This window comes from Lolium perenne, chromosome 6 (genome assembly GCF_019359855.2).
Source record: "Lolium perenne isolate Kyuss_39 chromosome 6, Kyuss_2.0, whole genome shotgun sequence".
Lineage (NCBI taxonomy): Eukaryota > Viridiplantae > Streptophyta > Magnoliopsida > Poales > Poaceae > Lolium > Lolium perenne.
In genome coordinates, this window is record NC_067249.2 from 94,064,776 (window position 1) to 94,091,738 (window position 26,963).

At 42.7% G+C, this 26,963-nt stretch overlaps 2 long non-coding RNA genes across 5 annotated transcripts; one reads left to right on the top strand and one right to left on the bottom strand.

Moving 5' to 3' along the window:
- Positions 1-9,559: 9,559 nt before the first annotated feature.
- On the bottom strand, positions 9,560-18,524 carry LOC127344944 (uncharacterized). Of its 3 annotated transcripts, none has more exons than XR_007878318.2 (5): positions 18,397-18,524; positions 16,931-18,142; positions 15,539-16,842; positions 10,033-10,096; positions 9,560-9,897 (listed from the first exon to the last, which is right to left on the bottom strand). It is a non-coding gene; the product is annotated as an uncharacterized lncRNA (long non-coding RNA). The 3 variants fall into 3 exon arrangements; XR_007878320.1 differs by lacking the exon at positions 18,397-18,524 and having other exon boundaries at positions 16,931-17,504; positions 17,983-18,366; XR_007878319.1 differs by lacking the exon at positions 18,397-18,524 and having other exon boundaries at positions 16,931-17,504; positions 17,580-18,366.
- LOC127344943 (uncharacterized) lies at positions 15,594-19,746 on the top strand. Of its 2 annotated transcripts, XR_007878314.2 has the most exons (5): positions 15,594-15,732; positions 16,039-16,100; positions 16,903-17,124; positions 18,366-19,030; positions 19,411-19,742. It is a non-coding gene; the product is annotated as an uncharacterized lncRNA (long non-coding RNA). The 2 variants fall into 2 exon arrangements; XR_007878315.2 differs by lacking the exon at positions 18,366-19,030 and having other exon boundaries at positions 19,411-19,746.
- The last annotated feature ends 7,217 nt before the right edge of the window (positions 19,747-26,963 follow it).

Sequence of the window (26,963 nt, forward strand, 5' to 3'; positions counted from 1 at the left end):
GGGACAAGTCTCAAAGTGATTGAGGAGGTAAAAACCTTTCTATCTCAGTGTTTCGAGATGAAAGATCTTGGAGAAGCTGATGTTATATTGAACATCAAGTTATTGAGAAATGGGAATAATGGGATTACACTTGTGCAATCTCATTATGTTGAGAAGGTGTTGAGCAGATTTGGCTATGCTGATTGCAAATCTTCTCTCACACCTTATGATCCTAGTGTCTTGCTTCGAAAGAATGAAAAGGCAACTAAAGATCAATTGAGATATTCTCAAATCATTGGTTCACTCATGTATTTAGCTTGCGCTACGAGGCTCGATATCTCGTTTGTCGTGTGCAAACTTAGCCGGTTTGTGGCCAACCCGGAGATGATCATTGGCATGCTCTTGAGAGAGTGATGCGTTATCTAAAGGGAACCATGAGTTATGGAATTCATTATACCGGTATCCAAGAGGACTTGAAGGGTATAGTGATTCAAATTGGATTTCGATGCTAAAATGAAAGCCACAAGTGGATATGTTTTCACTCTTGGTGGTGGCGCTCGTTTCCGGAAGTCTTGCAAGCTGCACCATCTTAACGAGGTCAACTATGGAAGCGTAACTTACAAAAGATTAGATACAGCCACCGTCCGGCTGGTAATGGCTTCGTGAGCTCTTGATGGACTTGCCTATGGTTGAAAAACCAATACCGGCTATCCTCATGAACTGTGATAATCAAACTGTGATTGTCAAAGTGAAAAGTTCTAAGGATAATATGAAAAGTTCCAAACATATCAAGAGGAGATTGAAGTCTGTCAGAAAACTGAAGAACTCCGGAGTGATAGCATTGGATTATGTCCAAAGTGCTAAAAATCGCAGATCCTTTCACAAAAGGACTATCAAGAAACATGATAGACCTTGCATCGATGGAGATGGGTTTGAGACCCACTTGAGTTGCCGAGGGGGTAACCCAACCTATGTGATCGGAAATTCCGTGAAGTAGGACCTGGGAAAACAAACCGGAGTAATCGAGTTGAGAGAAAATATAATACTCCCACCCGCCGTGCAGATGCAATTCTCTCATAGCTACCGTAAGGCAGGTTGACGATGTCTTAATGTGTTCGAGCGGCTCTTAATGAGCGAAGACGCCGTCCCACAGTGGCGATCTTTGAAGAACACACCTATATGAGTGACACTACTGGTCATAGTGTGGGAGATTTGGGTGAATCTCTAGTAAGCTCATGAAAGGCCGAGGAGTATGACTTATAAGCTCCACCCGAGGGGAAGGCTAAGGTAGCCTAGTACCGTGCCGGCATTGAGCGAAACTTGTTGCACAAAGACTGACAATTCAAGGCATAGTCCATTGTTCAGTTGTAGTCAAGCGTAGCACCTTGCCTAAGTGGAAGTTCAACTTAACAGTCTCCACCGAAGTGCAGGTATATCAAACAGTGAACGGAACTAATGTGTCATCCGATGTGCATATGAGATCTGGTGGGGGATTGTTGAATGTAGATGGGCTGCAGCCCAGTAAGGCAGCCCATATAGTCTACAATTCCTGAAATCTCAAGGCCCATCACGTTGGCAGCTTGGGACAGCCTTGGGGGACAAAGTTTAGTCCCACATTGCTAGTTGGGAGAGAGTTGGAGTGGTATATAAGGGCTGCTGTTCTAGTCATTCCAAGTGAGTGAGAATAGAAAGAGCCCTCGCGCACTCCTCCTCCTCCGCCCGCCCCGCCTCGGCTCGGCTCGTCACGCACGTCGCGTTTCGTGACTCGAGTTCGAGTTCGAGACACACTCAAGGAAGCCTAATTTTTTGCTTGGTGCACCAACTGTGTTGGGTACGTGTCGGCCTGCATGTGCATGCTCGCCGCGTGTCCCTGGCTTCCTACGCGTGTCTACGCGGTCCTGGTCGGGTCGGCTTCCTGTGCTATACAAGGAGACAGATCGATCTAGAGAAACATACAGCTTCTCGAACTCTCTAGTCCATCTCTCTCGCGAAGTTCCTTTTGTCGCTTACTCTCTAGTCTTCCCCATCCCGGCGTCTGCGTGCACACGTCCGGGAGAGCAGCCTCCGAAACTCCGTCCGTTGAGATCCCGCACCGGAGACGGGCGATAAGGTTTTTGGGGAGCGTCTCGCGATCGTCGCCGTCGTTCGTCTTCTTCCTCGACGATCCGGCTGCTTCATCGATAGATCCGACTACACCATGGGCGACATCAACAATACCCATGGTGGTGGTGCTGCTGCTGGTGCGACCTTCCCGGTCGCGATGTACGTGCTTTTCCTCTCCTACCTTGCACTACTACTTGTTCCATGTTCAGATCTGATGCATGTGCTTAGTCTGATGAGTATGGTTAAGTATGCTTGTGCATCTGTAATGTTGCTTTCGGTAATTAAACTCTCACGGAAATTGCCTAATAATCTAACAACTAATTCACGAAATTGACAAGGCAGTGCATTTTGCCGCGTGTATTAGCTGATTTTTTTTAACGGGCGTATTAGCTGATACGTGGAGAGCAACAGTACCTCGGAACTATACATACGCATTTCTCAGGTCGGGATAGAAAAAGCCTGGGGGAGGGCAAATACTATATGCCGACCAGGTCGGCGGTTTACCAGCGACGCATACCCCCCTGCGCTGTATGGGCCTAGCCCAGTTCGCGATTTTTCTTCAAGTTTCTTTCTTTTCTTCATTTCGTTTTCGTTTTTCCTTGTTTTCTTCCTTTTTTTTTCTGTTTTCTCGTTTTTTTTTGTCTAGTTACAAATTTGAAAAATGTTATTTTTTCGAAAAAACTGTTCAGATTTTAAAATATTCAGATTTTGAAAATTGTTCAAATTCAAAAAATGTTCACATATAAAAATTGTTCAAATTCAAAACATGTTCACATATAAAAATTATTCAAATTCAAAATATGTTCACATACGAAAATTGTTCAAATTCAAAATATGTTCACGATTGAAAAATGTTCAAATTCAAAAATAATGTTCATTCGAAAATTGTTCAAATTCAAAAAAATGTTCACGCTCGGAAAATGTTCAGATTTAAAAACATTCAAATTTGAAGATTTTTTTTAAAAAATGTTCATATTCTAAAAAAAATATTTTAAAAAATACTACCTTCGTTTCAAGGAATAAGGCGCACGCGTATTCTAAGACGAACTTTGACCATAAAATTGAGCAACAAAATCTTGATTATATTATATGTAATTAGTATCGTTGGATTCGTATTGAAAAGTACTTTTTAATGATATTAATTTCATACAAATAATCTTTATCTATTTGAAGTAATTATTGGTCAAACAAAAAGCTCGTAAAACGAGGACGCCTTATTCCTTGAAACGGAGGTAGTAGATTTTGAAGAACTAAGTTTACTTTTTTGAAATTTTGAAAAAGTTTAAATTTAAATATATTCATATTCGAAAACAAAACAAATTTGAAAATTGTTCAAATTCTTAAAATTTATGTTTTTTGAAAAACGTTTTAGATATGTGCGCCAACATAGAAGAGGATCATAAGAGAAAAGCACACGATAGGAACACACAGTCCATCGTATCTATGCAATCCGATATAAGCTCAAACTCAGGTAACCACCGTGGGCAAAGATGGGCCAAGCCCACGTGCGGACAGGGGCTGTGCGGTAGAAGTTCCGCACCGACCAGGTCGGTGAAAAGGACCTCCCCTGGGGGAGTGCTGTACACACCGACACACCGACCAGGTCGGTTGGTTGGGTTGGTTGGGCCACGGCCCATTAGTACTAGGTATGTTTTTTTTGTTGTTTTTTTGTTAATATTTTCTTTTTTAATATCTAACTTTTAAAAAATATATTTCGAAAAACGAATTTTCAAATTCTATTCAGATTCGAAATTTTGGAAATTTTAAAAAATTAAAGATTTTGATTTTTTTTTCAAAATTTGAATATTTTTCCAAATTTGAACGCTTTATATATTTGAACGGATTTCAAATTTGAACACTTTTATAATTTGAATTTTTTTGTATTTGAACATTTCTAAAATTTGAACGGATTTCAAATTTGAACAATTCTTTGTATTTAAACGGTTTTAAAATTTTAACGTTTTTTAAATTTGAATATTTTTAAAATTTTGAACAGTTTTCAATTTTGAATTTTTTCTGAATTTGAAATATTTTCAAATTTGAATAGAAATAAATATAAAAAAAGAAACAAAAAGGAACTGAAAATAAAAAAAGAAATGGAAAGAAAAGAAAAAAGAAAAGAAAAGAAAGAAAGAGAAAGAGAAAACAGGAAAAAGAGACGAACTGGGCCGACCAGGCCGGCCCATACCGTGCGCGGGGGGTCCGCGCGCGCGGTAGCGGCCGACCTGGTCGGTGTATAGGATTTGCCAAAAGCCTGACACTACATACCTAGGCTCCACCTGACCATCAGGCCTAAATATGTAGCCCAAGCCTGATCGTAGCATATAAAGCCCGTTTGGCCTTCAGGCCTTGGGCCAGGCCTCCTCATTAAACCACCAATGTAAAGCCTGGACCGCGCAACGTTGGTGAAGCCCACCCATGCCTGGAATTTTCAGGCCTAGCCGAGCTGTCCATGCCCGAGTGTGTCAAACAGTACTGGTTCCTAGTATATATGTGCATGTGTGCGCTATTCATTGCCCTATGTGGCTCCCCTGACTCGTGGCGACATTCGCTCATCGAGTGTAACATGGCAAGGTGTGTGTGGGCGTTATTGCCGGAGGAGATAGTTGAGTTGGTAATCCAAACTCAAGAACAAGATGCGAAGAGCTGGCTCGTTTCTGTTTTTCACTCGGCATCTCACGCAGACATCACAAGGGTGGTGGTCACATTATGGTCGATATGGCATGCGCGACGGAAAGCGCTGCACGAGGATATCTTCCAGAGCCCTCTGACTACTTTTAGCTTCATTCAAAGATTCATTGACGATTTAATGATTGTTGCTCCAATGAAGCAGAAGGTGGCTGCGGTGCGGCCTGCACCTAGGTGGATTCCTCCCCCAACAGGTATGAGAAAAATTAAAGTGGACGCGGCATTATCCAAGAATTCAAGCATGGCATCCGTGGCTGCTGTAGCACGGGATGAAGGAGGAGTTTTTCTGGGCGCCTCGACCCTAGTAGTTGAGGGAGTGTGCGACCCGGAGACAATGGAGGCGGCGGCTTGTAGGGAAGGCTTGGCGCTGGCACAGGATCTTTACCTGAGACGAGTCCGTCTAGCGAGTGACTGCGCCAATGTTGTACGTGCGATCAGAGAAGGAGAGGTCCATGGTGTTTATGGACAGATTGTACGGGAAATAAAGGAGGCGGGAGCAGCTCTAACTGCTCTCGAGGTGAAGCATGAGAATCGGCAGTCTAATGTTGATGCTCACAACCTAGCTAGATCTTCCATTCATGATAGCTTAGGTCGCCATGTTTGGCTTATTAATCCACCTGAAGGTGTTTGTAAAACAATAACTTTGAGTTGAATAAAGGTGGAGCTCTTTTTCTCAAAAAAAAAAATGTGTGCGCTATTCATCTTGCAGATGCTAGGGTTCAGCAAATCTACAGATTACACACATACTCCAAAAAAGCTTGATCCTTTGATTCAAGTGATTTTCATGGAATTTTTGGAGGATTCAAATCCCTATGAATGTTCCCTAGGATTGTTGTGTGATTTGATGAAGGAATTTCATAAGATTTTTTTCTAAAATGGATCATTTGCACTAGATTTAAGAGGAACTCTAACGTCCACCAGACATTTTTTTAATAAGATTTTCTAGTTTTCATGTATTTTTGAATCAAACAAACTTTAGCGCATATGAAGTCACATACGATCGAAGTGTGCACGACATTGCAATCACGTGTTTTCTTTATTGCTGACTTTTTTTATAATCTTATGAGCCCTAAGTCCGATGTCTAGTTAACCATGTATGCTTTCAAACTAAAGACACAACTTCTTTTACGTGACATAGTTCTGTTGTACCTATCCATTGCCGTTTTAATTTTCTGTGTGGATATGAGGCGTGTTATTTCAGCCCAAATCTGCCATACCAAAATTCTTGCTAGTCGAAATATTAGTAAAATTTTTGCATGCCTATGAATTGGTTAAAGTTGCCAACAAAAATTAGCTAAAATGGACAAGAGAGAGTTACCGTGCGAAAAAATGGCAACCATACGAAGAAGATTTTCTTTTGGTCATGTCCAAAAAATTGGCACCAATGCATTTCAAGTTCGCCGATCGATCCTGTTGCCAAAAGGTTAGAGCTGCTTTGATGCTACGCCTTCTCGACGGTGGCACAAACGAAGACGGGTCGCCGCCCCTTGTAACCTGAACCAGCTACATATTCTACTTTGCGATGCGGCTTTCCTGTTGATCGTCTTGCTCCATATAATTGTTGTCCCTGTCTTGCAGATGCAAGCAATCTTGTCCCGCTCATGAGCAGGAAGCCAGGAAATGCTAGTGATGAGGCCAACACACAGGCAGTATTACGTTGCTATCTGAATTAAGAATTATGCAGAAATCTCGCCGAAAAACCTGCAGTCTGCCTATTGTTCCAGATTTCAAAATTTGTCGTTGCATTTCTGCCTCTGAAAGAATCTTAAGAAACAGCGTATCGCGCAAGGCATTTGTTTCGTTATTTTTGTTTGCGTCCTTGCAATCTTTTCATAATTTTCTGACTGAATGCACCGAGGGGATATACGACCAGAAGAAAAAAAATGACAGCAGTCGAGTCCAGCACTCCAGCGCCTCGCAGAGTAGCAGGTCCTCCACCGAGTGAGCACTGACAGTGTGGATCGTTATCTCAAGGTGGATTGTTCTCTTGGTCCAGCGGCAGCTATCTATGAGGAGTGCTCCTTCTTATGCCGTAGTTTTACTGAAACTCAGCTTTCTCACCCTTCTAGGGAGGCTAATATGGCTGCACATGAACTAGTTAGACATTCAGCTGAGTCGATTGATTGGCTTGAAGACCCTCCTGATTTTATTCTTAGTGTGCTAGCAGAGGATGTTTCGATTATGTAATCTTTGATGCCAGCAAAAAAAATTCGCACTCTTTTCATTACCAGGGTACCTAAAGAGGCTGGAAGGTTTTTAATGAGGCGGCTTGCTGACTATTATTATATATATCTACATCTACAGTACTTAAAAAGGAGGAATGTGTGCCCTATTCTACCAACACACCACTACGACCAGCAGTTTCGTCGTCCAACATTTCGTCTAACCAGCGCCGACAGGTGGGCCCGCCTAACACACAATCTCCTCATCTGGCCCCAACTTCAATCTCTGGATCGGGATCTGGAGATACACCCGAGGCCGCCGCACGAACACCACAGCCAGAGGGCAGGCCGCCGATGTTGTCCTGCTCGTCCCCGCTCCCGCTGCTCGCCCCCTACCACCGCTGCTCGCCGCTTGCCCCCTACCACCGCTGCTCGCCGCTCGCCCGTTGCCCCCTACGACAACGACGATGAGGTTGGAGACAAGGCGGCTGCATCCTCCGGTGCAATCCGGCACGTGCCGCCCCCACCGCCGAACATGCTATCCTGCACACCCAACACCGACGGTCGGCCTCCGCCGTGTGTCCCTGTTGTCGCCGCCGCCACCACCGAGGTCGCCGACCCATCGCTTCGGGCACTCCTGCATCCCCACCCACCTCGTGCCCCACAGGTGTGTCCCTTACTCCATCTCTTGATCCTCTCTAATCTAAATCACTGCATTTTGTAGCCTTTTTTACCCTGCGGTTGCGTTCCTGTTTCTGGATTAGTTCGTTTAGTTCGGTGATGCAGATGATTAGGCTAAGATCTGACCACTGCGTCGGCAAGCGAGACCCACATCGCCTGATTTGCCAATGGTGGTGTGAGAGCTGTTGCTACCGGTGATGATTAGGAGAGGGGAATCGGTAGCCAAGCTCACATGTAGTGGGATTTCTATTAGCGGATGAATATGGGCCACAAGGTGGATTTGAAAAGTCAGTGTGTTACTCTACAAGCAGTGGGGAAAATTGCCCCCTGGTATTAGGCCTATATCTCTAATTGGCTTCGATTGAAGATTGGCTGAAATGTGTTTCTTTTCGTGAGGCAATATTTTATGTATAGACATGACATCCAAGAAAACTTGTCACCGGCAAGCAATAAAAAGTTGACTAAAAGCAACAATTAGGGGTCATCAAAAGTTCAGTATGTTATTTTTAATAAAAACCTGCCAGCTCAGGACCGATGAACTTTGCTCGGAGTGAAAATACAATGTGTCTTTTGTTGTATTTTGCTGTTTCTAACTCAATGCCTAATTATGTTTTTTAAAATGTTGATGGGTGCAGATTCATCATTACCAGCTCGATTCTTGATCTAACCTAGAAAATGATATTTCTTTTAGATGGAAATGTATTTCTTTTTATAAAATGAGCTTCGGCCAACATAATTGCGTCAGTATGTTGTTACTTTCCATTTTATTGCTTCTACCTAAACTGGAGTATCCCTCAAAACTTAGTTCTGTCTTTTCTTTTCGCCGCCATGAGAAACAAGTAAACCTTCAGATTTAGATATCTTCACATTTCTGTGACTCCAATGAAATACCCAATTCGACTTAACAGAGTATATTCATCATGTTTATTTTAGTTCAGATTTCTTAACATGTTAATCTTGATCTCCCAGAGAATGCAATCTGAACTGAATGTACAATGTTTGTACTTACCATGATGCCATATCTTATCAGGCACATGGTCTACACTTTATGTCATGAGATCAGGTATCTATAACAATAACGTTGCCATTTATCAAATACAGGTAGATCAAGTGAGTTTGTACTATTATATACTTGCAGCCGATAATATTCTCTCTGTTTATTTTAATCTTTACTTTCATAAAACTTGACATACATCAATCAAGTTATTGGATAGAAGATATAACCATGAAGGGCGTATGGTTTTCCCTTTTATGACTTTTTTTTTGTTATTCAGATAGTTAACATGACTTTATATTTGTACTTATAAGTAACTGAAATAGAGTTGGTATTTACATTTGCAGATGTGTTGTGCTTACGAGAACTTTCGACAATTCGTGGCTTGTAGTGCCACTGTCACATTGTCTTGATCACTCCGTCAGTCGCTGCGGTCAGTAGGACGCCGTTGCTGACTGTGGGCCCCCCCCACATCTGGCAAGTTCAGATATAGATAAATAACCGCCTTCTTTTGTCAACTGTGGTTGGTTTTACAAGTTCAGATTTAACTAAAATATTTTCTCTCGCGAGAGCAAGGAAACTAAACTAAAAATAACTTTGTTATCTAAACCTGTAGAATGATGTTCCGTCTTTCAAGTGTATTCACTTATCCAGAAATAGGTTTCATGTTTCATGTTTTAGACACAAACTACTCCAGTTTATCTGTACGTACACCATTTAGCTTACATATGAAATGTTCCACCATAGCTTGGGTGCACATTAATTTTACCAGATTTGACTTATGTATTTCATTTTTTTGAGCATGAAACTGTGGGGGAAGATCCCCACACCAATTTATTACCCCCAATCAGCGTTATTTACCAATATACAGTTCCTAAAAAATATTTAAAAAGGTTGTCAATCCATCTTGAAAGGGATGGTACATGCTGCGTCTTGCATATGCAAAGAGGTGTCATGAACGAAGGTCCCTTTCCATGCTCTGAATATTGCAAGTATTTTTTCAAAGATAGCCAAGTTTCTGTGCTCCCATATATGCCAACAAGAAATGATTATGACTTCAAGAAAGAAAGGCTCACTAAAGTTTCTCTTGGCATTATCAACCAGCTGCTCCATTGTTGTTCCCTGGCCCCAGCCAATTTGTAAATAATTTCATATCCGGGAACTATAATTGCACTGGAGAAAAAGGTGCTGCAGTCCTCAAGTCGCCTGGTTGGGCACATCTCGCAATGGAAGACATCAGTAACATTGCATTTTCGTCTTCGAAGCATATCTCTGGTGTTCAGCCGATCACTGCACAGAGCGAGGCAAAAACTTTGATTTGAAATGTACACTTGCTCTTCCAGATATTGGAAAAAGTCCCACTAGCCACCCGATTTCTTAAAGTGTGATGATAAAATAAGTTGGACATGTAAGCCCCATCCTTACATTGTGTTTTCCAGCGATCCTTGCCTGATTCGTGCAATGTCAACTGGCCTAGAATGGCTTGAACCTGCAAAAATTCTGAGTATGCCTGAGCCGAGAGAGGTAAGTAGAACAGTTCTGTGATATACCTATTTCTTTCTGGGATAACTTTGACTTACATATGATATGCTTGGTGATGATTCATTTTTACATTGCAAAAAGAATTAAGTTTAACCATCCAACTGCTGTTATTTTTCAGTTCTGCATGTTTCAGTACTACATGTTACCAGAAAATATATATAGGTATTGTGTCACTTAATAGTCTGAAATTAACCTTGTGTAACTTAATAGTAACCTGGCCATATTTTCTCATATATGTGAAACTACAGCCTTAATAGTATTTTGGTACATATTATTGTTATGGTTATGGAAAGCCATCGTTTTCGAAGGAAAAAGTTAAATAGTGCAAAACATTAATTTCTAGGAAGTGAAAAAGGAAAATATTTTGCTGCCCATAGTTGGAGACAAAGCAGCATGACGTGGAGAACTGGTATGATCATTTTGCTCCATAATCCACTACATAAGTCTGATATGTCTGTTGGAAGAGCCAATCATCCTCTGGTTTTCCTGAGTTCAAAACAGAAGGTAAAATGTGGATATTATGTATTGTGAGTTAAGGCAGAATTCCTTTCCCCCTTCTTGTGAAATTCATAACTCATGTTCTATACCTACGCTCTCCGGTTTCCATCACCATGTAAGATTGGTTGCCTGAAAGGCATGTGATACATTATTTGCATATTTAAACTTGCCGCATAGACACTTGGAATTCCTATCACCCGTTTGATCGATATCTCCTAAAAAACATTAATTTGGCAATTCATGCTTCTATATATGCTATTTTTTTGTATGTATGCATATTGGTTTTTATGAATTGGTACAATAAATGGAATCAGAGGTAGGCTTCACAATGAGCGTCTTTTTCCAGTCAAGTAAGTAAACAATGCACACAAGATCCATTAATTAATCTAAGGCTTGGTAAGAGCTTTGTGATTTCCTTATGAGCCTACATGATCTCTACTTTGATACTAGGACATAGGTATTTCGTACGAGTTGTGTAGAACTCTAACAATGTTATACATATCCCTTCATTAATTGCACAATCAGCAAATTGGCGTAGTTTTGGTTTCACCATCGTTGTTTGGCAATGTGAAACATTCATGGAATGACCTAGCATTAAGCTTTTGAGTGTTTTTAAATTATTTTGAGGAGTTCTCTTATGTTGGTTTGGCTATATTTGTTCCAGTGGTTTGCTGAATCGTAACATCTGTTGAACTACTCTTCTACCTGCGTTGTTGCATGCCATTACAAAAGAGTCTCTTCCCGCTGCACATGTAATACTCAACTGAGGCACATCTTGGAGTATTACACAATGAAGTAATACAATATTAATTTGTCCATGATGATTAACTTGACATAAAGAAGGACAATGCATTCTCTCATCCACCACCGGTGAAAGATGGACTGCATATAAAACCACTTCGACGGAAGGGGCGGGATCACATGCTCAGGGAGGAAGGCATCATGCTTCAGGATATAAATGCGGGTCAACACCCTCAAGAATGGTGAACTGAATGTTGTGCTTTTATGAATTTTCCATCAGTGTCATCTCCATCATGGAATGTGTGCATTATGTCTACAATGAGTGTAAGTTTCTCTCTTTCCAGTATTTATCTTACTGCCTTCCTGACTAAATTATGCAGACCTCTTATTTATTAGGTAGAGATATTTTCCTTTGGTATATTTTTAGTGTCTCTAATTTAGGACATGAAACATCAGTCTCATCAAATACATTCTTAACCTAAATGTTAAACCATTCATATGGACATAATCCTTGAATTGCTCTATGTTTTTTTGCCTCTGTATTAATTTCAGGTACATGCTTGAGATTGGTGTTGCAGACGGTATAAGACTTTGCACCTTTTGCACTGCAGTATCAGGCTAGCTGTGTATTGTCTGATGCTTTGATTGAATTACTTGGTAGAAAAACTTGCACGAAACAATGCATTTATTTATAGAATATGTTGGGAGATTGTCAAGAACCGACGGCATTGATTAGGAACTTAGAACTGTTAGCTCATATGTGTAATTGGTTGTAGCTGTTTATGCCAACTCCTTATTATCTTAATAGATGGTATATGGTTGCCGGAAAATATTGAGGGCTTGAATTGGCTGCCCCGGAAGCAGCTTATTGTGAACATGCATTATATGGTGATTAACTTCCATGCCAAATGCTATATGCCATGCCAACTTGGCACATGCTTTAGATAGAACGTATACCAATAGTTAAGTTGGACGTCCTAAAAATCACATCAATCAATATCGATGTTACCGGCTGCTATAAATAAGATTATCCATGTAGACATAACTGGTTGTGTTCTCTGCTAGAAATAGGATTATTCGTACTCTTTAGTAAGACATTATCGGTTGGGGGTTGTTATAGCTCTCAACGTTAGATTATAGCTTTTAAGAGCCACTTCAAGTGAAGCTGTATCTTAATGCTTTTGGAATAATGCATCACTATATTTTTATACATGTGAATGTGCACTCATGTTGAGGTGACATGTAGTGCGATAAAAGATGATGAAATGTATTTGTAGCAAATATCTTTTAAGGCCTATTGTTCTGAATCGCATTGGGTAGAAACTTATGCGAGAGAAGATGATTTGGTGTATCCTCCAAAGAGAATTGTTTTCCCTTGTCTGCTCTTACGTACTCTGTTGGGTGCAGGAGTTCCTCCCATCTTTTCTGGGTGCTCTTTTAGATTGGGTGGTGTATATATCGGGCCACAATGTTGCTTTTAGTTTCTTTTCCCCAGTTCAGAGCCCAAATAATTATTCGTAACTCTAGATTTCCAATGCTCATGAGAACGTGTCAAGTTCAATTTTTTTATTTTCAAAAATAATTTATATACAATATTCACGTACTTATACTTATTTGCATTTTTATTTAACTATATATTACTTAAAAAGGAGGAATTTTCTCCGGTCGCTGCTTCGATTCCAACTTTTTTATATTGCTTTGCCCTCCCACCTAATCCATTAATACTGCCATGCCATGGTACCGGTTCAGTTTATACCCCCTCTCACTAAGGTCGTAGGCCACACGGGAACCGCCTGTTCCTCCCCGCGAAGTGCGCGAGAAGAGGCGCTAGAGGGCCTTCAACCTCAGGGAAGGGTGAAGAGCGGGACCAGGTGGCGTCCTAGCATGACGGCGTCGATGGGCACTGGAATGAGGAGAGGCGCGACGAGGGGATCGAGAAGGATCGAGAAGGGACGAGATGGAGGTGGGATCTGCCGCCCGTTCCTGCTTGCCACGCGTGCGAGAAGAGACGCCAGAGGGCCGTCGACCTCGGGAACGATGAACATAGGGAGCATGCGGGACAACGTCGACGGATGGCTGGGAGCTTGACTTGTGATGCACGCAGAGGGCATGGTGTAGGTGGCTGATGATTGTGAGCGCCCACGACGATGGCAGCGGTCGCAGGTTGCTCTCTTCATGACGATGCAAGAAAGGAAGAGCATGAGAGGGGAATTAGCTCAAGGTCGGTCTGACAGCCTCTAACTAACCTACAACTCCAAAACCGACATGTCGAAACAGCTAACAACTGGAAGTTTGGATCCCTTCACTCATATTTGCTTCTTGCCCTCTAGAAATTTGTTGCACACGTTTATGCGATCATGCCCAAGCTAGCTTTGTTGTTGGACTTCATGTTGGTATGGAACCATTCTCTTTAAATCTAAATCTCAATTGTGAACTACAGTTGGAGTATTATTTATGTGTAATACCTGCAATGTCTAGGTTGTTCCCCTTCAACAAGTGTCTCTTTGGCAATATAACTATAGAAGTTAGGAGGAAAGAGCACATGTTTTCATCAAGTGCAAGGAGGTTAACCTGGTGTGTGGTGGAAGCATGGACTGGAGCATGTTTGACATAAACGATCGCCTGGACAAACGCTGATATGGCACTATATATCGTGTGGAAAATATCGGAGCAATTGAGGATTCAATCGATGATCGCTATTGGAGTAACCAGAATAGTATCCGTGTAGGAGATATTCCTTTCTCGGTTGAAGATGTTGCTCACTAGGCTTGATGCTATTCTATATATGTACATTAGGAAATAAAATTTGAGACCCGTAGCAACGCACGGGCATTTGTACTAGTATTAATAAAAAGGAGAAACATGTTCCCTATTCTGCCACTATGACCAATCTTTTCATCGTCCTCGTGGTAGTCCCGTTCTACATGACTGCTCGCTAGCGCCCAAATGGGCCAAAGCCCAGCAAATCGATTTCCTTTAGGACTGGTCGAATCCTTGCCTCTCTCACGAACAAGCGTCGCTGCTTTCCTAGGGTTCGGCTCCGCCGCCTCTTCCTTCCACAACGCGTCTGTACGCCGCCGTTCGCCCGCTCGCTGGACAAGACCTCGGCTGTCGCCTCTCTACCAACTCCGCCTCCGCTCGAGCTCGGCCAGGACATGAGAACGCATTCACGCGTCTCCAGCTAAGCGACGAGGCCGGATCCAGAGTCGTGGGCGACCGTGACGCTGCGCCTATCGCTGCCGATTCCCCCTACGATGGGTTTGTCGTCCATATCGCACGACCGGCGCCTCCACATCGACCCACGGCGGCACGGCCATCGACGACCACCTGTAGCCGGAACCCGGCTCTGCAGCTCCATCCGGATCGGTTCTGTACTATTTTATTTTCCATTGTTTCTCTACTATTTTATTCTTGTTTATTGCAATAGTAGGATGGGTAGGATTCTATTGACTTTCAAAGTTGTGCTTACAGACTTTGATTCTGAAAGCTGTGAATCGCGGGGTATGGAACTATGGATGATCTAGGACGAATGAAGTAGTAAACAGATGGATGTAGTTTGTATCTTACACACTCTTTGATTCAAAAGCTCTGATTGCTGGGTATATATATTCAAAAATTTATTTTTTGGTGCCTAATAGTATTTCTATTAGGCTGCTGGGATTACCCCTTAACCAGTGACAGTGATGAGATTGTAAAAAAAATTCACTTGTTTGGTGAAAGCTCTTTATAAAAGGTAGACTTCGAGTATAGAGTGCCTAGAAGCCCTCCACCTTCCTGTAGGTCAAACCTTTTTGTAAAAGGTTAATGGTATGTTGATTACTAAAATGAAAACTTCAGATCTTGATAGGATTATATGAATGCGATTATCTGTGAACTCAAAAGTGGTCTTGTTCATGTACCAAAATTTGTGGTATCCATTATTTTCTTCTTAGTAGAAAGCATAGTATCTAACTGCATCAAAATTTAGTAAAACTATAAGTACATGAAATGTGCATGGATTTTGGTACTCATAAAAGCTCTAGAATAACAACTTGATCTGAGGAATTAGAAATACGGAGTACCTAATTTCTCATGTGTAATAATCAAGTCCCTTGAATACCTTATTTTGTTTCCCACAATGTTTGCAACTTTATTCTTTGGGGAAACTCACCTTGCTGGTCTGGAAACTGTTCTTGTGCAGTTCGCGATGGTGCTCTGTCCGGTTTGAGGTGAGACTCACGGGCTGGAGTGTTGACGGAAATCTCTATGGGAAGCACACTTGGATTATTTGATCAGTTCGCCAGTAGCGGGGAAGCAAAATGGCTCCGCCAGACAGGTCCAAATAATGACACCTCAAAAGATACGGTTAGTTGGCTCCAAAAAAATCGTCTTAGTTAGGTTTGCATTGCATGTGAAGTGAATTGGCAAGATAATTGTTTAAATCTTCATATCAGGATTGAAACAAAGTTAGAGACTATGCTAAACGTATCTGCAGATGAAAGTTTAGGAATCTTTTTGTCAAATCAAAAGTAGAGACCAAGGGTGATTTCTCAGTTCAGCTAAATAATGGCACCTCAAAAATGTAGGATCAGATAATGCATTCTGCTACTTTGACTTGGTTTAGTACGCGCTTCCATCATCCTTCTTATCGCATATACAATGGTGTTTCAGGATCTCATACACAGAGAATATATCAACTGTTGTCGAGATTATGTCAAAGAGATCGAATTAAGGTCAGATGATATCCCTATCTGTTGGAACTGATGTGTTTGATTCAAGTTAGGTGTTGTGCTAAGTAGTAGTTTGTTCCTTGAATTGCAACCATTACTTGGCCTACTTGTAGTAAAACGCCGATGAGTGAATACATATAACTACTTGACACAAAAAACAGTGTTTTTTAGTTAGGTAAGGATGACATTCAGTAGTAAAAGTATGTTGTCTGATGATTCAAGTCTATAAACATGTTCCAGTAACCACACAGAACCAACGCTTCAGTTTGTTTATCACTTCGGTTCCACTAACCACACAGAACAAAATTGAGTGTGAAACAATTTGCAATTGATCTACCCATCTACCCAATAAGGCAATTAGTGTAGATGGTCTGGTGATGTTTGCAATTGCAGGTGAGGAAACATTATGCGCAACAAATATCTGAATTTGGTTTTATACCTAACAAACCTTTTACTTTTGTTCGGTATGTTGGCCTGCTTAGGACACTAAATGGTGTCCAGTGTTCAAGACTAAATACTTCATGTATTGTTATGTTGAAAACATGGAGTAGCAATTCTCTGGTTTGTACTGTCTATATCATGTTCTTCTAATTTGTCTAGCCTATCAGGGTGGGAATACTTACATATTAGTATTGTGGTTAAACTCGACATTCAATTCACCGATATCCTGAAAGAGTCTGCCAATCATTTGCCCAAGAGAATGCATGCTGATGTCCCTCGATCTTTAGTTGTATGGTATTTCCTACTGTGTGATAGGCACAAATTATTTCAATTGTGAAGCTTCTTTTCTTACTTGGCTCTGCAGGTATGATGCAGAAACTATGAATGGTTACCTCGGAGGAGGAAGAGGAGAGCGGTGGTTGCTCCCAACGTTGTGGTCGGTATAGGTGGATGGATGCTGGATGCGGTGATCCAGGCACACCGCATGCGTGACACAGTCAACGCACATTGGCATCGTCAGCAGCGGCGCTCTTCCTCACCTCATGCCTCCCTCCTAGCATTCTGCCTTACTCTGCCATCTCCACAGGTATTATGACCATTACGCTCTGCACAGGAATATCAATTAGTTGCATAAATCTCAATCTTTCAGTTTTTAGCTGCAACTAAGTCGAGGGGAAGAAAATGTCTTTGAAGAAGATTTGTCAGCAATTAAGTGTGTATACAATGGGACAATTGTGTCCGGTTTGTACGCATTTACCAGATTTATGGGTGATGCTTTTAGCCGGGATATTTACATGTGTTGCCTATGTTTGCCTCCTCTTCTCAACTGCATTCTCTCCCTGGCATCGCTACTGGGCTTGAATTCCACTTCTGCAATCCTCTGTCGACCATCACTTGTTCTGTCCACGACCGCCCAGATCTCACTGGACAAATCTGTCTTCATCACCCCCACCAGCGCTCACAACACTGGATAGTTGGTACCGACAAACTCAGATGTCTGGTGAGGCAACATAAGTAAATATGTGCTACTGATCTTATTACCATGATATGTTCTCAGATTCATGAACATTTATGTGGTGGCATTCCTCCAGCTATAGTACTTCGCCTGAAATGCTAAGCACCTCTGGCTTATTATATAGTACTTATCTTTAACCAGATTCTATGAACTATTTGCATTTGTAACCACTCTAAACTCCTGATTATTTTTCCTTTGTTTTCTAGCAAGAGTTCATTATCAGCTGTTGGTACATGTTTTACTGGGCCTTGCTTCGCAAATAGTATAAATCAACTAGATGTTCTATCAGCACTAATGATGTTATATAAAAATTGATGGCAAAACTTGGCTCCCAGCCTATGGAAAGCAGTCAATGTGCAGATATTCTGTAGAGGAATCTACCTCTCCCCTATAACCAAACAGTCAATGAGCAGCGTATTTTGTAATTACCTGACATAGCTCTCCTCCATAAGAAATTACATCTGGTGATCTCCTATCGTGTTATTTTCTCAAGGCATAATCTGCAGCTGTCGTGCCAAGTACAGTATATTGATCTACACCTCCAATTAGATGGACAGTACTAAGCGCATCCATCTCATATGCATGGCCCCTATTGAAGATATACATTCATTTACCAGTCGTTGTTTAAGAGATGTTCATATAAGTAGAAATAATATGTAGAACAATTATATGCAACTATGCAAGGTTCCATTGTATAAATGCATAGCATCAGGTTTTCTTATTTTAAGAATTCAATAGCTGCCATCCAATGAATGGCCAGTTTCCTGCAGCCGCCATGTGAAGTTTCCTACTCAATACTAACATAATTTCAGAGAGCATATATGGGGATATGGGATTCCTCACCACGGACGGAGTATGCTGCACAGGTGTACCCGACAGAGCTCCTTGTCGGAGAGCCTGTGCGGTGGCAGCGCCCAAATCCTTCCGCTGCGGGTGTCGAGCTCGAGGAGGCCGAGGGCGGAAGCACCCGGTGCCTGCGTCAAGCTCCAGGAGGCCCTGAGCGGCGCCGGCGTGCTGGGACGGTGCGAACTGGGAGGTCCCAGGCTGGAAATGTTCAAAAATATGGGGGAAGGGGTGATCTGAACTCTGGGCATGCAAGTTGCAGTGAAGACCGTCCAGGCACGCCATCTCGCAAGGGGAGACCATCGATGACCAGCCATGGAGAGCTCGGCCCATGACTGTCTGGGAACTCGAGCGGCTGGGGAGAAAATAGCTAAAAGATTAGAGGGTATTCCTCTACCAGGGCCGGATTTGGGGGAGGGAAGGCTGGATTTGAGTGTGGACTTGACCGATTTGGAGAAAATAGTCCTTTGCAATGGAAGAACAACAGAGAAGGCATCGGATGGAGGGGAAAGGTGAGCTAAGGGAGAGAAAGAGAGTGATGTGGGACAAGGGAAATGATAGGGGCAGGACCGCTCAGGTGTTCTCTCCGTTGGACAGGATTCGTACCTATAGGCCTATTGGGGTTTGAAAAAAGGTTATGGTTACTGTGTTTTATTTTGATAGTAGTATTTGTTTAAACAATAATATATACACATAAATTATAATTTTTTATTGAATATATATCCAATTTTCATCACCAAATATTTGTAATCATGCAGCTTATCCTATGATTTCTGGATGTTAAATTTCATGGAGTATTTCATGGGAGATTCTTTATCCGACACTCCTAAACAGATATATTTTTCTTTGTATCACGATAATTATTTCACATTGTATCATTATTTCAAAACTAACTTTGGCTACTACTATCACTTGATAGGTTTAAAATAGATGTTTTTATTAGATGCCAGTTGATTGTTTTTTTCGCATGCTTTCTATTAACCGGGAGTTTTGTCATTCCTTTGATGATCGCAGGGTTAGAGGTAAACACGATCCGGAAAAGGACCTTGCACACATTTTCAGCAATGTTCGTCCTTGACCACCTTCGCAACCGAAGCAACGTCGGAGTTAGGGGTGATTCGCTCCGGGGTCGAAATAGTGAAGTCTCAATTGCTACAATTGAGTTGAATTCTATTATACAAAGTTTGTTTGTTTGCCAGCATACTTTCAATTTTTAGGCTTTACAAAAATGTCAAAATAATTATGTGGACTATATAAGGAATTTTTTGCAGTGTACTTATTTTATTTTCACTTTTGAAATTAATTTGTAAATCATGTTTGAATAAAATGTACCCAATGATGTTTTTTATCATAATAATGCTTTAGTAATTTAAATGTTGCAAATTTATATTAATAATACAAACTATTTCAGTGTCGTTGAATGCTTTGGGACGAAGAGTTTAGGCGTCGAATGCTTTGTCATGAAGAGTTTAGGCTTGAATGCTTTGGGAGGAAGAACTAAGAGTTTAGGCGTTGAATGATTTGGGATGAAGAGTTTAGGTTTGAATGCTTTGGAACGAAGAGTTAAGGCGTGCACAGTTGTGTAAACTCTATGACATTTTTCTAAGGGTGTTTGTTGATGGTTGATGTTTGTATTTTACCGAGTTTATTTTTTTATTTGTTTTGTTACCCGTGGCAACGCACGGGCATTTTACTTTTTTTTTCGAGATTAACGCACGGGCATTTTACTAGTTATTATTAATGAGGTGTTTTAATTGTCAAAAAAAAAGGTGGCCGATGAGCCCATTTCAACTGCATATCCCCACTCTATTGTCCGCTCGTGCTCCGCTGGGCCTCTAATGTTTTTGCTCACCATTTCACTAATCAGACGATGCCAGTTCCAAATAAAACCAGTTGCAGAGATGCCCGTGAGCCCATTTATCGGCATAGTCACCAGGACCGGATGTGCCCTTGTCTGTTGTCGATGTGTGGCAGGGAAAGTGCTTTTTGGCTCTGGAGCTAAAGTTCTCTCGCCATTTAAAAAATATTTTTGAAAATAATTCTGGACATTGTCCGTGATAGATGTCATAATCGTGCAAAATATTAATCCATTTATTTTATTTTAATTTGTGCTGAACAAAAAAGACAAAATCTGATATATTTTTGAGATTTGAAAATGTATACTAAGATCTACACTTTTTCATTTTCTGTGTACCTCAAAGTATAAAGTATTTGAAATTGATTTTTCCATGTTTGTGGGATACATCATCAACAACATACACTTTTTCAAGATTTTTTTTTAAACTGATTTTTTTTTAATTCGAGAGCAATGGTGCCCATGTGCACCAAATCTCTATTCTGTGTGGGTATCTATATTTTGTTGATCAATACATTAGGGTGATGAGAGCCACGGTCCAGCGATGGCCTGTTGAAAGAACATTTCATGATCTCTGAGGTTTGTGTGTTTGTTAACAACACCGGTGGCAATTTAATTATGTGCTAAGTGGATTAAAGATAGAGAAAAGATACCACGCGTAAATCTCGACCCACTCAAAAAGGAAGAAAAGAAGAAGAACAAGCAGAAGCCTATCCCCGGCCGGCACTGCCGGCGGTACTGGGCCGGCACTGCCGGTGTGTGCACCCCGGCACTGCCGGTGGTTCCAGGCCGGCACTGCCGGTGAGTGCACCCCGGCACTGCTGGCGATTCTGACCCGGCACTGCCGGTCTGCCTGTCGACCTGAAGATTCTAAAATTGGCCGGCACTTCCGGCGATTCTCCTCCAACGGGCAGAATAGTTGGTGGGGTATAAATACCCCCCTTCTCCTACCTTGGAAAGGTGCTCAAACCCTAAGATCTTCATCCACCATTGCTGAGCCACCAAGAACACCAAAATAGCAAGATCTCCTCCCTCAACCACCCAAATCCTTCGTGCTTTGGAGAATCGAAGGAGAAGACCCCGATCTACATCCTCACCGAAGCGTTTTTCATTTCCCCCTCATATGCTTGAGGGCCCTCTTGCTAGTGTTCCTCTTTGGATCCCTAGTTGTTTGTTGTTGATGTATTGTTGTTGATTGTTGTGTTGTTACAGATTTGGGAGCCTCCAATTTGGTTGTGGATGTGTGCCCCAAGAACCTTGTAAAGGCCCGGTTTCCGCCTCGAGGAAATCCCTTAGTGGAAGTGGGCTAGGCCTTCGTGGCGTTGCTCACAGGAGATCTGAGTGAAGCCTTCGTGGCTGTTGGTTTGGCTTTCGTAGCAACCACACTCCTCCAAACGTAGAGTACCTTCTTGCAAAGGAAGGGAACTACGGGAATCATCTCCGTGTCATCGCGTGCTCCACTCTCGGTTACCTCTATCCTATTCTATCTCCTATATATTGCGTAGCTATATCTTGCTTAGTTGGTAACCTTGTCATATAGGTCAATTCACTTAGTTGCATATCTAGAGAATTTACCTTTGTGTCAAGCCTAAATTAAAAAGGAACTAAAAATTGGTTAGCACCTATTCACCCCCCCCCCCTCTAGGTGCGGCATACGATCCTTTCACATGTATGATGTGAAGAAGAAAAAAAATCTATACCGAGTTGCAATGAGCTCCTACCACTTTTCTTACATAAATTTTTGATTAGCTACCACTTTACGTTGTTGTAGTAAAATCCTACCACTTGAAAGGATCGTATGCCGCACCTAGAGGGGGGGTGAATAGGTGCTAACCAATTTTTAGTTCTTTTTCAATTTAGGCTTGACACAAAGGTAAATTCTCTAGATATGCAACTAAGTGAATTTACCTATATGACAAGGTTACCAATCTAAGCAAGATATAGCTACGCAATATATATGAGATAGAATAGGATAGAGGTAACCGAGAGTGGAGCACGTGATGACACGGAGATGATTCCCGTAGTTCCCTTCCTTTGCAAGAAGGTACGTCTACGTTTGGAGGAGTGTGGTTGCTACGAAATCCAAACCAACCGCCACGAAGGCTTCACTTAGATCTCCTGTGAGCAACGCCACGAAGGCCTAGCCCACTTCCACTAAGGGATTTTCTCGAGGCGGAAACCGGGCCTTTACAAGGTTCTTGGGGCACACATCCACAACCGAATTGGAGGCTCCCAAATCTATAACAACACAACAATCAACAACAATACATCAACACAAAACAACTAGGGATCCAAAGAGGAACACTAGCAAGAGGGCCCTCAAACAAATGAGGGGGAAATGTAAATTGCTTCGGTGAGGATGTAGATCGGTGTCTTCTCCTTCGAATCTCCAAAGATCAAGAGCTTTGGTTGGGGGAGGAAGGAGATCTTGCAAATCTTGTGTTCTTGAGGTGGCTCTAATGGTGGTGAAGCTTGGCAGATTTTTGGTGCAATGATTGAGCAACGTGTCCCATTGGAGAAGAGAGCTATTTATATGATTGGAGCTCTCAGATCTGACCGTTGTGGACGTTTTTTAGTAACACCGGAAGTTCCGGCCAGGAGGGCCGGAAGTTCCGGCTGGGACCGGAAGTTCCGGCCAAGTGGACCGGAAGTTACGGCAGGGTGAATCCGAAGCAGACAAGCTGGCATACTGAGGTAGGGGCGGAACTAGGGCAGAACTTCCGGTGACCGGAAGTTCCGGCCAAGTTCCGGAATTCCGAGAAAACCATACTGGACATCCAGAGCCACAAACTTCACAATTCCGGAACTTGCCCGGAAGTTAGGCGGAAGTTCCGCTGGCCGGAACTTCCGGCCAGCAGCACCGGAACTTCCGGCCAACCTTCGAAAATTCCAACTGATAGGAGCGCTGATGGTCTGCGGAGAGGAGTAACAGGGCGGAAGTTCCGCCGGCAGGGGCCGGAACTTCCGCCTGAAATGAAAAACCTGCATAGCCTTCAGGACAGACATACCATACCACCAAACAAGTATATATCTTGAGATCTTGTACCTGTCTACATCAACACACATAAAAATATAACTAGTGTTGACGTCAAACACACAAAACCCAAAAGGGCGGGAAATGTTCTTTCAATCTCCCCCTTTTTGGTGTTTGATGACAACACAAGTATTTGCAAGGAATGAATAATGTAAACAACAAGAATGTGAGAGATATAGAGGAGCTCCCCCTATATATGAGCATTGATACATAAGAAGCTCCCCCTATATCTTGCATCCGTCTTCCATGGGTTAGCAATACAACATAGTGATAAGCATATAGATAAATAGATCATGCACACATAGATAACCATAGAAGACTCACATCCGGAGTTTACCATACACATAGATAAGGTTCCAAACACATAGATAAAGTTCACAAACCACATAAACTAAGAACATAGTTCGACACCACAAAGATAAATGGAATCACAAGCGATAAAAATCAAAGACAACACGAGCTTGTGACTTCCCCATGCAAATACCCAACGGAGAGCAACCTAATAAGGTCTCACTCTCCCCCTTTGGCACCAAGGCACCAAAAAGGGACAGGAGAAACTACACGCCCCAAGGATCGGCGTTAGCCCAGCCGGGAGGAAGATCCGATGGAGCGCCGGGGTAGGGTGGAGTGTGAGGAGGAGACTCGACTCGAGACCATCTGGAGGGAGAGGAACACCATGGTGAGAAACCCACTCAGCCTCCGGAGTGATATTCTCCTCGGATCCGGGAGGAGACACTTCCACATCTAGAGCCCTCATAATGCTCTTCTGACGAACCCGAGACTTCTTGGCCTCTGCATGCTGCTGATACTGACGGTGATTGACGGAAGAGGTGAGACAAAAGATCTGTCGCATGCGGCGAGCAAGCTTAGAAGCCCAGCTAGGTGGCTTCTCAACCATGGGGGGAACATCTTCTATGGGCAAGTTGTGGCGCTTGACCCTAAGAACCTTCACTTCATGAGATGTGATGTTGAGAGGAATAGAGTGAAGAAGGGTAGTCTGACAAGTATCAACCCAAGTGTCTTCAATGAGCTTCATAATGTAAGGAGCAAATGAGGGAAGCTTTTTCTCCATCACACATGACCACATCTCATTGTAGATGTAGTCCATCACATCAAGCCTCTCACCGGTGCCCTTCTTAGCAAAGGAGTTTGCCATAAGATCCACTTCATATAAATGCAACTCATCAAGGTTGCCACCCTTGGGTCCAATGGTTTCCCGGTAGACACAAAGCATGATGTCCCAAGTAGGGAGAAGATCCGCACTCTTGCCCGGAATACCCCAACCTTTGATATAGAGGTGCTCCAAGACTTCCTTGGTTTGAGCAAATGAACTATCATGACACCTCCAACCATTTGCATCCACGCCCGGAAAGCGAGGGTATCCAAGAGCACTTCCAAACTTTGCCAAGTTAGACTCAAGGAGGGTTTCATGAGACATCCACCGGAAAGTTCTAGCTTCATCTTGATCAAAGTGAACGGTGGCATAGAATTGTTGAATCAACCCGATGTCGTAGTCCTTGTTGAGCTCCATAATGGGATAGAGCCCAAACTCACCACACATAGCATAGGCTTCTTCAAAGTATCTTGTGGCGGCCATCTTGGCGGTGTCAATGGCATGTTGAGGGGCTACCCCCTTCTTGAATGGCACATAGACCTCATAAAAGATCTCCTCTTCAGTCTTGTTGTGGAAACGCTTATCCCCAACCCTATTGTTCTGAGGGGTGAGGTAAGGGTTCACATCCCGGAGCTCCTTGTACTCAAGATATTGCATGTTCTTCACCGACACATGAATATTCTTGCCACGAACAGCGGGTGACTTATGCCTTTGAGCCGATTGTTGACGAGCCGTGAGCTTGGATGGTCGAGTGTGCTCAACTTCTTCTTCTATCTCATCCACATGACCCTTCCTCTCTTCTTGGAGCCACCTGGGATGCAACCAACAGGATAGGGATGATAAATGAGTGCACACAAGCAAGGAGGTCAAAATCCAGAGCCTGCACGGAATATTGAGTACACAGTAGAAAACAGGCCAGGCCGGAAGTTCCGGTGAGAACCGGCGGAAGTTCCGCCCCGGGGCGGAAGTTCCGGCGCAACAGGCCGGAACATCCAACTGTTCGAGGACAGCGAAGTTTCTCACCAGATTCGCGGCAATGGCATTGTGAACTGCACTACCACAACATACTATGCAAGATCTAGTAGGGAAAAGGCATCTAGAGATATTCTACCATAGCTTAACCTAGAGTATGCCCTATAGTTCATCTAGTGAGGTCTACCCACACATAGAGAGGGAAAGGGCACAAACCGGGAGGAGCCATGGTGGAGGAGAGGGAGGGGATGCCAATCCACGGAGCCGATCAGGCGGAGGTCGCTGGAGGAAGCAGATCAGGCCGGAGAGGTTGCAGCCGCCACAGGGAGAAGGAGAGCACGAACAGATCTTGGTTTGGGGGAAAAGTGGGGGGCAGGAACTGTCTCCCCGTTCCCGACCGGTTAAGTGGAAGAATCGTAAGGGCGGAAGTTCTGCTCGTTGGAGCCAGAACTTCCGGTCCCACAAAAATCACACCAACAGATCAGGAACAGCGGGCAGATTTAGGCAGGAAGGATCCAGCCGGAAGTACCGGCTGTAACGACCGGAACTTCCGGTGAAGCAGAAAATATTGCTAGAAAAGGAATTTGACAGGGAATTGGTGCACTTGGAGAGGGAAGAGGATATGGCTTAGATGAGATAGGCTTAGGACAGATGATCCAAACTGTAAGATGGTACATGATCACTCATTTTTGCAAATAATGCAAATTAAGGCCAAAAGTGAGCGATTTCCCATAAAAACAAGGAGATGTCAATAAAATCCAATGAAGATCCAAATTACTCCAACTCTTCACAAAGAAGAGTGTGGTGGCCTAGGCCACCATATATGAGTGTTATGGCATGGCACCGCGAAGATATATCTTGGGTCCAAACCACTACTCATCATTGAAGCTCACATATCAACATATGATATAACGAGAATGATATCTTAATGTTGGCATTATGGGGGAGGGATAGCTCAATAATTTAAACCGCACTCCCCCTATTTCCATGCCCACATCTAAACCAAATAAAGTTTTGAGACAAAGGTGTGTTTGCAAGATGGTCAAGCTATACTCCTTGAATCAATGATATTTAGCTCATTCCTCAAATAAGAGAACCTTGCTTCATCAAGAGGCTTCGTGAATATATCGGCAAGTTGATCTTTGGTAGGAACATAGATAAGCTCAATATCACCACGGGCAACATGATCCCTAATGAAATGATTCCGGATCTCAATATGCTTCGTTCTTGAATGTTGCACCGGATTATAGGCAATCTTGATGGCACTTTCATTGTCACATAATAGAGGCACTTTGTCACAAATGACACCGTATTCCTTTAAAGTTTGCCTCAACCATAACAATTGAGTGCATCCACTTGCGGCGGCAACATATTCGGCTTCGGCAGTGGAGAGAGATATACAATTTTGCTTCTTAGAAGACCAACACACCAAGGACCTACCAAGGAATTGACAAGCCCCGGAAGTTGATTTCTTATCATCCTTGTCTCCCGCCCAATCCGCATCGGTGTATCCATTGAGAACAAAACTTGAGCCTTTGGGGTACCAAATACCATATCTTGGGGTATCAACCAAATACCGAAAGATTCTTTTG